Here is a 15072-nt window from a genome sequence, read left to right as displayed (position 1 = left end):
TCGGACCCAAATCGACCCAACTCGAATTTCTGCTCGCTGGCAGCCCCACGCGGCCCGCTTGGGCTTTACCAGGCGGGTCGCCTGACCCTGGTTCAGCCAAACTTGTTTCATTCTTGGCAGAAATGGTCCCTGAGCTTGTACGCGATATTTCGGCTACTTTTCTCGACCCGTAAACCCCCAAACTTGGTTTTTAAGAACCTTAGGACTTTTACCAACATGGTAATGTCCTCGGATAACTTTGCGCTCAACCGAAAAGCCATGAAATTCGACGTTGACGCTTTTAGTCCCTTAAGTACGGTTTTGGCCATAACTTTCTCATACGTTGACGAAACATCATGAAATTTTTACCACATATTCTAGTGAGTATATTTTAGCTATACAAAGCTTCGGGTCTGCCAAAAGTTCACTCAGAGGTATAAATTAAACATGTTGACACTTTTGGCCCCTATAGTTTGCAATACTTCACTTTTGTGCAATTTCCGCGTCGTATGATCCATGAACCATCCGTTAAAGGTTATAAACATTATGTAGGGTTATCATAGAGCCTATTTATCCATTGTTGACACTTTGGACCCTTACGTTCCATAGTTTTCACCGTTTGTCACTTTTAGTCCCTCTAAAGTATGTTTTCACATAACGGAACCTTATGACACGTGTCAAGACATTATTGGACGAAATTTTTCGAGGTGTTACAACGACCCATTACGCAGGTCCATCAATTTATAGTTCGCGTTCCCGTTACCCGATTTACGCTTGCCTAAGTAGTTTAACCCATCAACCGGGTTTATACCGAAGTCATTGCTCATACAACCATTTCGGTATGCGATAAAACTTTATTTGACCCGTTTGATTATTCGTATGAAATCCATCACTTGAAACAAACCAAACTCGTCGTCATTTCTTTATTTGACCCGTTTGGATGATTATGTGAAATCGATCACTTTCAAACAACCAAACTCATCATCATTTCTTTATTTTGACCCGTTTGGATTTTATGTAAAATCCATCACTTTTAAACAACTAAACTCATCATCGTTTCTTTATTTTGACCCGTTTGGATGTTTTAAGTGAAATCCATCACTTTGAAACAACCAAACTTTACGAGTATTGTAATATTATTCTATCATATACGATTAACACAGATTGATGTTTTGGGCTTTTTAATCATATATATATATATATATATATATATATATACATATTGTTTGATCATATTTGAACCCAAATTGGCTATTTACAAACATACATGAGCTGAGGACGAATTTGGAGGATTCTTTGGCTAGTTCTTGAGCTCGGGAATCATTGGATTGAAGTAAGAAGTTTAGGGATCAAGGAAATTGCGGTTTTTGCTTACCGGGTTCTTTTGTATTCTAGTTTTTTTTTTATTTTATTCAATGAATTCAATATTTGAACGTTGTTTGGTTGTTTTTAAAACCATGATACTTGGCTAAATTCTCTAGACTATCTAGGTTGCGATGAACTTTTGATTATAGTATGGTTTTCTATCGTTTGCTAATGTGATTTATGGTTTTATCTTGAAAAGTAGCGAACTTTGGAATTATTGATTTAATGTGCATACGCATTTAATCTTGTTTTAAATCTGATCACATGTTTCACTTGCGTTTTTTGGATGTCATCCATGTATGAATTCTAGTTTGGTCATGGACTGTGTTAGTGACTAGTTTGCGGTCATTAGGCCAATTTTTCGTATGAACTGTGATTAAGGTTTTTAATAGGATTTAATATTCTACCAATCTTTATATCCGTAAGGTGAGAGATTGTCGGTCTATCTTTATTGTTAGATTGCTAGGGTTTGATACTTCGTAAGAATATCCCTTAGTTTACCTTTCAGTATTTGCTTACCAAGTTAAATCAGTTTCCTTAGTTGCCTTAGCTTTCTAACCGTGAGATAGTTAATCACATTAGGGCACTTTTCAAGATAATTAGATAACTGTAGGGGAGTCTAATAAACCGGTAGTCTTAACAGCCTTCTAGAGTTCCATAGGTGTCTTCCCGAGAAGGGCCGACGGTCTTGTTCGGTTTCTCTTAGGATTTAGCACTTAAAGATCCCGGTTCTGTAACACATTAGCATCCAATAGAAACCATACGATATCAATTGGGATTCCAACCTAGGTAGTTATTCGTCATCACTGATCTTAAATCTCGTTTAAGTCACGTCTTAGTTTAATTTTATTTTAATTGCAAATTTAGGATTTTAGACCCCCTCCCCCTCAAATATAAAATCAAATTAGTCGTGTCAGTCTGTCAAGTCTTTAGAGTCTAGTAAACGTAATTAGAGAGTCTCGTTGGTTCGATACTCGGACTTGCATAAGTTATACTACATCAACCGGTACACTTGCCGGTTGTGTGGTCTAGGTTAGAGAGTCTTAGTTTTATAAATTTAAAGCTTAGCGTTTCTAATTTAGGGTTTAATTTAGGTAATTTGTTTAGACCACTTTTAGCACATCAAGTTTTTGGCGCCGTTGTCGGGGAGATGGATAATGTGAATGTCTTTACATGGAGGTAATTTAGGTAATTTAGGGTTGTGTGGTCTAGGTTAGAGAGTCTTAGCTTTATAAAGTGAATGTCTTTATATGAAGGGCTGAGATGGATAAAGTTGCAACGTTGGTGGCATTGCAACTTTTAGCATTAATATCGATGACACGAGGTGTATATTGTGCAATGATGTGGAAGAAACTATATATCATTTGTTTACATCTTGCCTCATTCTTTCGGTACTGTGGACTCATATTTGTAACTAGTTTAAAGTCCCTCATTTAATCAGTTTTTTCATTCATAGATCTATTGGAGAGTCATGAATATGCGGGTTTAAAAGGCGTTGGTAAAGAGGTGTTCAAAGGGATTGTGACGATTGGGTGTTGGAGCATTTGAAAGGAAAGAAACAAGGTGAAGTTCGAAGACAAGAACCTCAAAATTAAAGATATTATCAGCGAAATCAAGTATTTGGGATTATTATGGTTCAATAGTAGGTCTAAAAACAAAAAAGTCGCTTGGGTCAATTGGTGTTAGTATGTAATTGTTTAATTTGTTGTTTATGTTGCTCTTGACCGCCTCGTTGATTTTTTTCTAATGAAGTATACCTCTAAAAAACCATATTATTTTTATTTAATATACAAGGGGAAACCCCACACTGTCAGAAAACCCTCTTGAGTCAGTAATGTAACCTACAAGGAGGAAACCCCGCACTGATCTCACACATAGGAAAAAAATCTCTTTTAGCCTAAAGTCTAATGCTCATTCTCACAACAGCCTAATATTGTTAAAACTTTTTTTAACAACGTCTGAAATTAACCCCTGTTGGTGCACTTGTGTCTGTACTTTGTCTGTATTCGGTCACGATGTAAACGATGTCCTGTTCTTGTGTTGTAAGTTGACCAAGTCAACCATCCTCCGGTTTGACTTGGACAACAGTTGGTAAAAGTTGAAAGATGTACTGTCTCGAAGGATAAGAGATCGAAGGATGATGTGGATCCTTCGATCTCATCGAAAGATATGCTTCGAATGACTAGACCTCGAAAGGTGATCTTTCGAGGTCCCTGCTGATCTTTCGAGTGACTTGTCTTCGATAGATGATCCTTCGGACCATCTATCGGATCCTTCGGACTGCACTTCATGAGCTGGGTATAAATACCCATGCAGTGTGTTGTGTTAGACAGTTCTGAGAGTTCACATAGGTGCATACACCGAGAAAGAGAGAGAGACTTCTTGAGAGCTTTCTGTCCGGAACTCACACACACACTTTGAGAGTTTACAAGTTAGGTTTGTAAACATAGTGCTTGTAACCGAAACCTTCATTTGCATTAATACAAGTTGTGTTAATCGGTGAACCCTTGTGTGTTGTGTTTATACTTGCTTAATCCCGGTTTGCTCGCTAGCTTGGATTCCGCACTCGCTAGTGGGTTAGTATAACAAGGTTTGAGGTTCGTCATCCGACAAAAAGGGACCTACAAGTGGTATCAGAGCTTGGCTCTTTACCTTGTTTAAAACCGGGTTATTCAAGTTCTTGGTGTGTGTTTGAACACTTGGTTTAACACCCGTTTTTGTTGGTTTTTCTACACTTTTAAACTGGAAAACGTGTTTTAAACTTACCGGGAGTGTTCGTAAGTGGGTTGGGTAACTTGAAAACTTGTTTTAAGTGACTTTGTAATTTCCGGTCATATCTCCGGTTGTTATTCCGGTGACTGGTTCTGGATAAGGGTCTTCTATTTTGGGTATATCTTATTTCAAAATCAAGGTTGGTAAGGTAGTACAGTCTGACCATACCTTTTTGCCGAAAGTTGACCTTCACCAACCCATCACCTTTTCACCAACCTATCACATCAACGTCAGTTGTGTCAGAACCTCTCGAAAGATATCCTTCGACTTCGAAAGATCATCTTTCGATCAAGGAAGGCTCGAAAGATTATCATCCTTCGACCCATCCTTCGAAGTCTGAAACATATCCTTCGATAAAGGAATCTATTCGAAAGACAGTGTCCGAAAGATAGGGATTTAACTCGAAAGATAAGGATCTTTCAAAGGAGAATCCTTCGAGTTCTTGAATCTTTCGACATCATTGTTCGAGATTCAACAGTAATCTTTCGAGTACTGTTGATCCTTCGAACAAGTGTTGATCTTTCGATTGTGGTCAGGTTATTGTTAACAAGTTTCTGTGATTTCAGAACAGGATCCTTCGGCCGTGATATCTTTCGGATTACTCACTTAGCATTTATTTTGCTTATCTATCATGAATCCGAGTTGGTGGAATCCTGCTCCAGATAATGGTGAATATACAAGATCAAATGTCACTCCCTCATGGTGGGGTACACCGGCTCCAGACGATGGAAAATACACGAATACAAGGTCATCTCCTTTATGGGCTGAGTCGCCGGTATCAACTTCTTCTCAGGGAAATCAATGGGCTTTGGTATCGAATCAAACTCCGAGCATTCAAAGTATTCTACTAAGCGAAAGTGAAACAGGAAGTTTGAATCGACCTCCAAAGTTAATGCATTTGAATGAATATCCAGGATGGGTTGAGAGATTTAAAACATATGTTCTTGGTCAAAATACCGAACTGTGGATACGTTTCACCACAGATTTCGATCAAGCCATAGAGGTTGCTGCTTCAGATTCTGCTACGTTTGCTGATCTTCCAGAAGATAAAAAGAAAACTTATGATCTGGAAAAGAAGGCATATGCCATTCTCACTCAGGCGTTGAGCAAGGATATCTACCATCAGTTCGTCAGCTTCAAGACAACAAAGAAGTTGTGGGACGGATTGAAAAACAGAGGAGTGGGAAATGCAGCAACACGTCAAATGCGTCATGATCTTCTCAAGAAAGAATTTGAAGGTTTCACTTGTATGGACAAGGAGTCCTTGGGAGATATGACAAGCCGATTTTATCATCTGCTAACGGAATTGGATAATTATAGTGTAGTGACAACTCAAGCTGAAGTGGTGAAGAAGTTTGCTGATGCTTTGCCTCCTTAATGGAGTAGTTTCTTGGAAATCCTGAAGTACAACGGAGTGTTGAGAACCACTAATATCAACGAATTCGTGCAACTTTTGGAAAACAAGGATCAGGAGGAAACATTGAAGGCGAAGAGAGTTCCATTGCCACAGAATCCTGAAATGTACTGTGGAACTTCCAATTCTTCGTCTGCAAGAACCGGTCCACATGCTCCACTTCAAACAGCGTTTGTCACAAGCACAGATTGTTTTGGCAATCCAATACAAGTTCCTGTTAAGCCACCTCCCACCACAGACATGTACGGAAATCCAATACAACCACCTCCACCTCCTCCTGCTCAACAACAACAACGTGCATGTTATGGAGGAACATCATCTGCTGGTCAACAATCAAAGTCAAGTACAGTACAGCTCGACACGTCAAGCTTCTCTAAAATCAGTGTAGAAGTAGCTAAGGAACACATGGAGCTGCTTAACACTGTAGTGAGCGCGTACTGTGGGTTGATAGAAGGTCAGATTGGCAACATTAATCTGACACAAGAAGATTACAGGCAGATTGATAAAGAGGAGATGGACTTGATGGACATCAAGTGGGCCTTTGCTAGTGCTGTGAGAAGAGCAAAGGATTGGATGGAAAGTACTGGCAGAACCAGCTTGGAAAGTAAGCGAGACACCAAGTACGGGTTCGATAAGCAAGCTGTAAAGTGCTTCAACTGTGGTGAACGGGGTCACTTTAAACGGGAATGTACAAAGCCAGCACAGCACGGAAATCAAAACCCCTTCAGAAACCAAGGCAACCGGCAGAACAGAAACAATGATCGTACCATGGTACCTGTCAACAACCAAACCAACCGGGCACTTGCGGTTCAGGTAGATGAAGGTTGTGACTGGTCAATCCAGTTGGGTGGTGATGCTCCCGATGGAACAGCATGTTTTGCTCAGATTGTGAAGGAGCTAGTTCACACCAGTGGTGGAGAATCTTCTGCCAGTGGTGGTGAATCGTCTGAAGATGAAGACTCTTCTGGGTACAGCAGAAGTGTTGATGAAGAATCATCCAATTCTGGTGATGATCATGTGGGTGAGACATCGAATGCAGCAATCGATGCAGATATTGATGAACTCTTGGAGGAAGCTGCAGCAGAAACTCAAAGAAGATCTATTCTGGTGGATCAAGCTGCTTATACTTCGTCTTCTCTCCATTCAGCCTTTATGGCTAATGTCGACGGTTCATCAAGTCAGGTATGTGTCGATGAACCCACTGCTGTTAATTGTGATGAATGTGCTAGGCTGCATGCTAGATGTGCTGAAACGGAGAAAAGTATGTCTGAGTTGCAAGGCAAACATGATGCTTTACAAGCTAGTTTGTTTGACTTGCAAGACAAACATACTACTGTGAATGAGAATTTGAGTAACTTGCAAAGTAAGCATGACGCTTTGCAAGAAAAGTATGATGTGACTTTCCTCCACAATCAGAAATTGACTGTGGACCTTTCCAAATGCACAGAAGCCAATATGTTTTATGAAAACCATGAAAAAGAATTTAAGTCAGTAATTGAAACATTAAAGAAAGATAAAACTGAACTGACTAAAATGGTTTCAAGAAAACAAACTGATATTAATTTGTATATATCTCGCCTTGAGATTATGCAAAAAGAAATGGCTTGTGTGAAAACCGAAAGTGATGCGATCCAACTCAAGCTAGACAGTTATTTGAGCTCTAGCTATGTGTTAGATCACATCATTGATGTTCAGAAGGAAAAGAGGGATGTCACATGCATAGGCTACAAGAAGTGTCCACCACCAGTGAGACATAATTATGACGCCATGCCTGATGAAGAGGACAGGGTATTCTTTGAACCTTCTGTGCCTCTAGATGTTAAGGAGTTTGCTGCAGGACTCGGATACCAAAAGGAAGTATCCTCAGATTCAGATGTGTCAGCAGATACATTTGTAAGTGCTGAACAGAATCAAGATCCTCCAGTTGTGATTGAGGATGCTGACTCGTCTGATGATGAATCTGACGATACTGTCCCAGCAAAGTCTGATGCGGTAGCCAAAAATGAGGACATACCTCTTGAGAATCACATTCTATGTGACCCCCCTGTTCAACCCGCTAAGACTGTTGCAACTGAGTCCTCATCTGCAGAAGAGCCGGAGAGTGTGAATTTGCTGTACACTCTAGTTGGTGATGATAAAATTTACTCAGACAAAGATTTTCCCATTAAGAATGTTAATCAATCCTTAATCTGTAAAGTCTTTGAGAATTCGACGAGTAAGTTCTTGGGAAAGGCAGGACCTAAAGTTACAGTTACACAGTGTCCTCCTATTCCAAAAGCTGAAATCCGAAAGCAATTTGGCAACAAGAAATTGCCAACAGTGCCAACACAGCAAAATCACACCAAACCCAAAGGTAAAGCACCGGCTCAAGCTGACAAGAAGCCGAACCAAAAGAAGAAGAAAAATGTTAACTTTGTGAAATCGACTGGAACAGACAAAATTGAAAAGTTTGAAAACCAATCTAACTTAGATTTTGTCAAGAAAACTATTGTCGAGAAAAGAAATGAACCAAGCAGTTCAAAGCCTAGTACCTCGGGTTCACAAAGTTCGACATCATCGGCTAAGCGATCACATGGTACTTCGGGGTTTGTAGAACGAAGATCATGTTTTGAATGTGGAACCATTGGACATATTATTCGTAATTGTCCATATCTTCATAAACAAAAAGGAAAGGTTGATGATCCCCGTGGCAAAACTGACCGTAAGCCAACTGTTTCAACAAAACAAGATCCCCGACTTGTAAAAGAAAGGGAAAAGAAACAGAAACGGCAACAGGTCAAGAAGATTGAAAAAGCAATTAAAATCGATGTGGTTCAAAAACAATCTGTTGCTGTAAAACCAGAAAATACTAAAACTTCAAACAATCAGGAAGTTAAAATTTTAAAGAAAGACTCTGGTAAAACAAAACAGACATGGAAACCTAAATCGATTACTGAATCAGGGGGACCATCACAATTCACCAACCATCAAAGACAAGAAGTTATTGTCATTGATGAAAATGGAAGACCCAAGACCACAATGGCTTGGGTCCCCATCTCCAACTAATAATTTGAGTTCATGTGCAGGGTGCTTCAGGAGGAACTATCAGTAGTCATTGGATTGTTGATAGTGGGGCATCCAGGCACATGACAGGCGACATGAAGCTTCTCTACGACGTTAAATCTATTAGAGGAGGTTATGTTGCTTTTGCTGGAGATAAAGGTGGATATATAACGGGTGAAGGAATGATATCTAACGGGATTGTCAGCTTTGACAAGATCAATTTTGTGCAACAACTTGATCACAATCTTCTCAGTGTTTCTCAAATCTGTGACAAGAAATTTTCAGTACACTTTGATGCTAATGGATGTTATGTGCTGAAACCCGGCTTCAAAATTCCAAAAGAATGGATTCTCTTGTCGGCTCCAAGGATAAATGACTTGTACGTCCTTGACATGAGCCAAGCTATTACTACGTCTGCACAAGCAACTTGTTTCGTTTCCAAAGCCACAGAAAAATACACTATCTCTTGGCACAGACGAATGGGTCACATTCACTTACGCAAAATGAATCATTTGGTTTCAAATGAATTGGTGAATGGTGTACCTCTCAAAAATTTCCATCTTCAAGACGTCTGTGTTTCGTGCCAGAAAGGAAAGCAAACAAAGAAGAAGCACCCTACAAAGAAGATCAACACGGTGGCAGTTCCTCTTGAACGTTTGCACATGGATTTGTTCGGTCCTGTCAAGCACAAGAGTATTCGGGGTGATCAATACTGCCTTGTGGTTACTGATGATTATTCAAGATTTTCTTGGGTTGCGTTCATGGCACACAAGAGTGAAACCTTTGGCATCATCAAAAACTTGATCATTCAGATTGAGAATTTGTATAAGTTGAAGGTTAGGCGGATACGTAGCGACAATGGTACTGAATTTAAAAATCATTCCATGACGGAGTTCTGCACTTCAAAGGGTATTCTTCATGAGTTTAGTGCAGCTTATACTCCTCAACAGAATGGTGTCGCTGAACGTAAGAACCGCACATTGATCGAGACTGCTAGGACAATGTTGGTAGAGTCGCAGCTACCCATTCCATTCTGGACTGAAGCTGTGGCCTCTGCATGTTATACATTGAACCGAGTCCTTACAGTCAAAAGGCACAACAAGACCTGCTTTGAGCTTCTTCAAAAACGGAAACCAGATTTGTCTTATCTAGAACCGTTTGGAGCTCCATGCACAATCATCGATCCTAATGGAAAGTTTGGGGCAAGAGCAATTGATGGATACTTTCTTGGGTATGCCACCCCTAACTTACGAGTCTGGAATCTAGAGACTAAAAGGGTCGAGGAATGGTCTGAGGTCAGAGTACAAACGCACACCTTGCCAGTCAAAAATCCGGGTCAACCTTGGATGTTTGAGTATGATGACTTCTTCAATTCGATCAATGTTGAAGCCGTTGAAGAAAATGCTGCGGCTAGGATGTTTTTCGAGAGTGACAATGCAACAGTTTCACCGGTGGTTCGTCCAATTCTTGTTAATCAAGAACCATCTTCTTCGGTGAACAATAATACTCTCAACAATGAGGATTTTCATGATGCAAACGAATTGAACGAATCTTCAGAGGATGATGAATTTCTAGATGCAGATCAGGAAGCTCCTACAACAGCAGTTCATGGTACTTCAGAAGGTACTCCTCCAGTGGATGCACATAGAACAGCTGAGGCTACTGCATCATCCTCTTCGTCAATTCCGGGTCTTGATTTGGTTGTTGATCTTAATCTCAACAATCTGGGTATAAATGTTCCAGTTCCAGATAATCCAGAAACAAGGATTCATAATACCCATCCTCAACAAAACATCATTGGAAATGTGCAGAGTGGCGTTCAAACAAGAAACATGTTGCGAAACAACAACAATGCAGGCTTGTATGCAGCTATTCGACAATTCGGGCAACAAAACGATTGGTCTTTCGCGTGTTATGTCTCACAGGAAGAACCAAGAACGTGGAAAGAAGCCTTGAAAGATAGCGCTTGGGTTGAAGCAATGCAGGAAGAACTGCAACAATTCCAGAAGCTGGGTGTCTGGAAACTCGTAGAGAAACCTGCTGGATATAAGAAGATTGGTACCCGTTGGGTTTTCAAATGCAAAAAGGATGACCGCGGAGTTGTTATCCGAAACAAAGCACGTTTAGTCGTTCAAGGTTTTCGTCAGATTGAAGGGATCGACTACAACGAAGTCTATGCACCAGTGGCACGTCTCGAAGCAATTCGAATCTTTCTAGCCTATGCATCCTTCAAAGGATTCAAGGTTTATCAGATGGACGTGAAAAGTGCATTCTTACACGGTGTGGTTGAAGAAGAGGTGTACGTCGAACAGCCTCCAGGTTTTGAAGATCCTATCCATCCCGATCGGTTTTGGTTGCTCAACAAAGCTCTTTATGGTCTTCATCAAGCACCGCGAGCTTGGTATGCAACCTTATCTCACTATCTGCTGGAGAACGGTTTTCGTAGAGGTCTTATCGACTGTACTCTCTTCATCAAAGAACAAGATGGAGATCTTCTTCTGGTACAGGTATACGTTGATGATATTATTTTTGGTTCTACTAATGATGTCTTGTGTAGGGAATTCGAGCGCATCATGCAGGATAAATTCGAGATGAGTGCTATGGGGGAAATGACTTTCTTCTTGGGCCTACAAGTACAACAAACAGAGTCTGGGATATTCATCCATCAGACTAAATATGTTGGTGACATCTTGAGCCGGTTCCAGATGTCTGATGCAACGCCCATTGGTACCCCATTGCCAACCAATCACGGAATTACTCCTGACTTGAAGGGAGAAGCTGTTAGCCCTTCAAACTATCGCGCAATGATTGGATCTCTTATGTACCTCACAGCATCAAGGCCAGACATAATGTACCCAACGTGCCTGCTTGCTAGATATCAAGTTAACCCGAAGGCCTCACATCTTGCTGCTGTTAAAAGGATTTTTCGTTATTTGAAGGCGTACCCTGACACCGGTCTGTGGTACCCTAGGGATAATAACTTTGAATTGGTAGCTTTCAGTGATTCTGATTTTGGCGGATGCAAAATCGACGGTAAATCCACAACGGCTGGATGTCAGTTCTTAGGAAATCGCCTAGTCACATGGCAGTGCAAGAAGCAGACGTGTGTAGCTACATCAACATGCGAAGCTGAATACATTGCTGCCTCAAGTTGTTGCTCCCAAGTTCTTTGGATCCAACAACAAATGCGGGACTACGGTTTTGAATTCCTAACTACTCCTATTTACGTTGATAATTCTGCTGCCTTAGATATCACTAGAAATCCTGTGCATCATTCAAAGACCAAACACATCGAAATCAAATATCACTTCATACGTGATTGCTTTGAGAAAAGGCTAATCGATGTTGTTAAGGTCCACACCGATGACCAACGTGCCGACTTATTTACCAAAGCTTTTGACAAATCAAGATTTGACTTTTTATTATTGGTAAACGGCATTAAGGTCAAGCAAGAGTAAAACCAACATCGGAAAATCATTTTTGTAAATACCTTTGTGTTTTAAATTTGTCTTAGTTTATTGATTTTAGGGGGAGTAAATCCAAAAATCTGAAAATCCAAAAACATCGAAAAATTCAAAAACACAAAAACAATAGAAAAACAAAAATGAGTTTCCTGGCGAGCAAAAGAGAAAATGATAGTACATCAGTGGTCTATCCAAACCTCTTTAAATATTAAATGAAAAACGATAAGCAGCTCTATATAAGATGTATCGGTAGGCTCACAATCATTTTAAAGTGTGCAGGGTGATATAAATCTTAATCGACTGAAGACCAGGTGGGAACCATTCATTGGCATATGGTCTTAGTACCGAAATTTCGTTTGATAGATTGCCGAGGTTCTGAGATATTCGGTCTTTATGCTGCTTATCATCTGGGTATCATGGTTGTATCTTTTACCGAAAAATAACGGGGACGCAAGTCTAGATCTTCCATGATACTATACATACGTGTACATAATACATACTGCATTCGACCTCAATAAGTGATAAACAATCACATGTCCAAATCAAATAAGTGATAAAAATATCACATCTTTCCGGGTGTCAAGTTCGTCTCTCTGCTGTACGGAAGTACTGACCTGTTCACGGACTTGCACCTGTGCCCTCATGCATATGAAAATCAAGTTCCTCATCAATAAGTGATTATATCACATAGGGCTTGTTTTCAAATCAAAATAAGTGAGAATCTCACATCATATACGGTCAAACAGATGATAATCGGTATACTCACCGGTAAGATGAACTCTCGTGCATACCTTGATACGGGAATGTGTCGTGATATGGATGAACACCGGTCGGTAAGTATAAATCATACCTTAACGTATCCCCTCGCCATGATTACATCTGATAAGTTGAGCTTAAGTGGACAACAATACCGATAATTGTTATAGGATGCTTATCTTAATGTTAACTAACTGAACAACAAGAGTGTTTTGGCATGACCGTACACTGATATGATTCTCTTACCCTCGAAACTCGCAAAAAGAATGTTTGTATATATTTATTTACTGCTTAACTTTTATTGTTTTTCTTTTAAACAGTTTCGTCGTTTGGTGCATATCAGCACGACATTAGCGGTGATGTCGTTTGATAACACTCAAAGGATTTTAAATTGTTGTCTTTTAATTTCAAAAACACGCCTAAAATCCGTGTTTTAATATAAACTTTATAAAAGCCAAAAAGATTTTATTTCTGCTTTATTTTCGATCGTACGATGTTGGAGCTCAAGTCTTCGTTACCTGAAACCTGACTGAAAACCGAACTGACTAAATCTTCATAAACGGTCAAAATTTGCAGATTTTGAAAGTTAGAATTTAAAATTGATAAATTTATTAAACTTTCAAACTGTCGGACGGTGTTTGATTTTGACATGGTCACTCGTGTGTCATTTGTTTATACTATTCCAAGCAGTTGTTCTCATTACGTGTTTAGATTTCTTGCATGTGCAGATTCTAAAGGCTAGGAGAACATGGTCGATGACAAGCATTGGAATGAAGACACGACGAGAAGGCGCTCAAAAGATGAAGATGATCGAGTTGCCGCTGGCCATCATCAACACCACAAGGATCTCACTTCATAAAGATAAAGTCTTTTCACGAGCATAACTTAAGGGGGAGTTTGTCAACACACTTCCTACATGATACGGGTAGCTTGTTGATACACTCTTTGCTTTCAAGACGTGAAGACTTTGAAGATCCTCCGACTTTGAAGACTTGAAAGGACATCAGAGTTTTGAGAACTCGAAGACCCAAGACCGTCGAAGTTCGAGACGAGTCTACAACTATAGAAGATAAAGACAAAGCTACAGCCAAGGGGGAGTTTGTTGGTGCACTTGTGTCTGTACTTTGTCTGTATTCGGTCACGATGTAAATGATGTCCTGTTCTTGTGTTGTAAGTTGACCAAGTCAACCATCCTCCGGTTTGACTTGGACAACAGTTGGTAAAAGTTGAAAGATGTACTGTCTCGAAGGATAAGAGATCGAAGGATGATGTGGATCCTTCGATCTCATCGAAAGATATGCTTCGAATGACTAGACCTCGAAAGGTGATCTTTCGAGGTCCCTGCTGATCTTTCGAGTGACTTGTCTTCGATAGATGATCCTTCGGACCATCTATTGGATCCTTCGGACTGCACTTCATGAGCTGGGTATAAATACCCATGCAGTGTGTTGTGTTAGACAGTTCTGAGAGTTCACATAGGTGCATACACCGAGAAAGAGAGAGAGACTTCTTGAGAGCTTTCTGTCCGGAACTCACACACACACTTTGAGAGTTTACAAGTTAGGTTTGTAAACATAGTGCTTGTAACCGAAACCTTCATTTGCATTAATACAAGTTGTGTTAATCGGTGAACCCTTGTGTGTTGTGTTTATACTTGCTTAATCCCGGTTTGCTCGCTAGCTTGGATTCCGCACTCGCTAGTGGGTTAGTATAACAAGGTTTGAGGTTCGTCATCCGACAAAAAGGGACCTACAACCCCAATACCCGAGTGAGCCTTCCTAAGACTGGATGTTAACTGTCCATACTTATTTTGACGCTCCAGACCTGACTCACCAAGGAACACCTGACTCACCAAGGAACACCATCAAGGAGGAAACCCCGCACTGTTAGAAAACCCTATTGAGTCAGGTTTTGAACTTGAAACCTCTAGAGATCCCAAGCCTTAACCATTACCTCCATGGCCTCACGCCATTGGACTAGAAGGCCCTTGGGTGTTACTTAGGCTACACGGTATAGGGCGTTAGGCCCATGCCACCTCAGCAGATCTCGATCAATACCCCCCCCCCCAAACCATATCGGAGACGCCATTGGGATGTGCTATTGTTGGCCGGCCGTTGCAATAGGGATATGTTGTTTCACTTGTGTGTGAAGTCAAACAAAGAGGGCGCTATTGTGTGTGTATATGGTAATGGGCTCCATCCCATACCATACTAGAAGATGTAATAGAGCCCCCTGGTTGATGTGGCGCATACGTGACACAATAAAGCCCCTACCACCTCC

Source organism: Helianthus annuus, chromosome 10, assembly GCF_002127325.2.
Source record: "Helianthus annuus cultivar XRQ/B chromosome 10, HanXRQr2.0-SUNRISE, whole genome shotgun sequence".
Taxonomy (NCBI): Eukaryota; Viridiplantae; Streptophyta; class Magnoliopsida; order Asterales; family Asteraceae; genus Helianthus; species Helianthus annuus.
Note: the sequence above shows the minus strand (reverse complement) of the source record.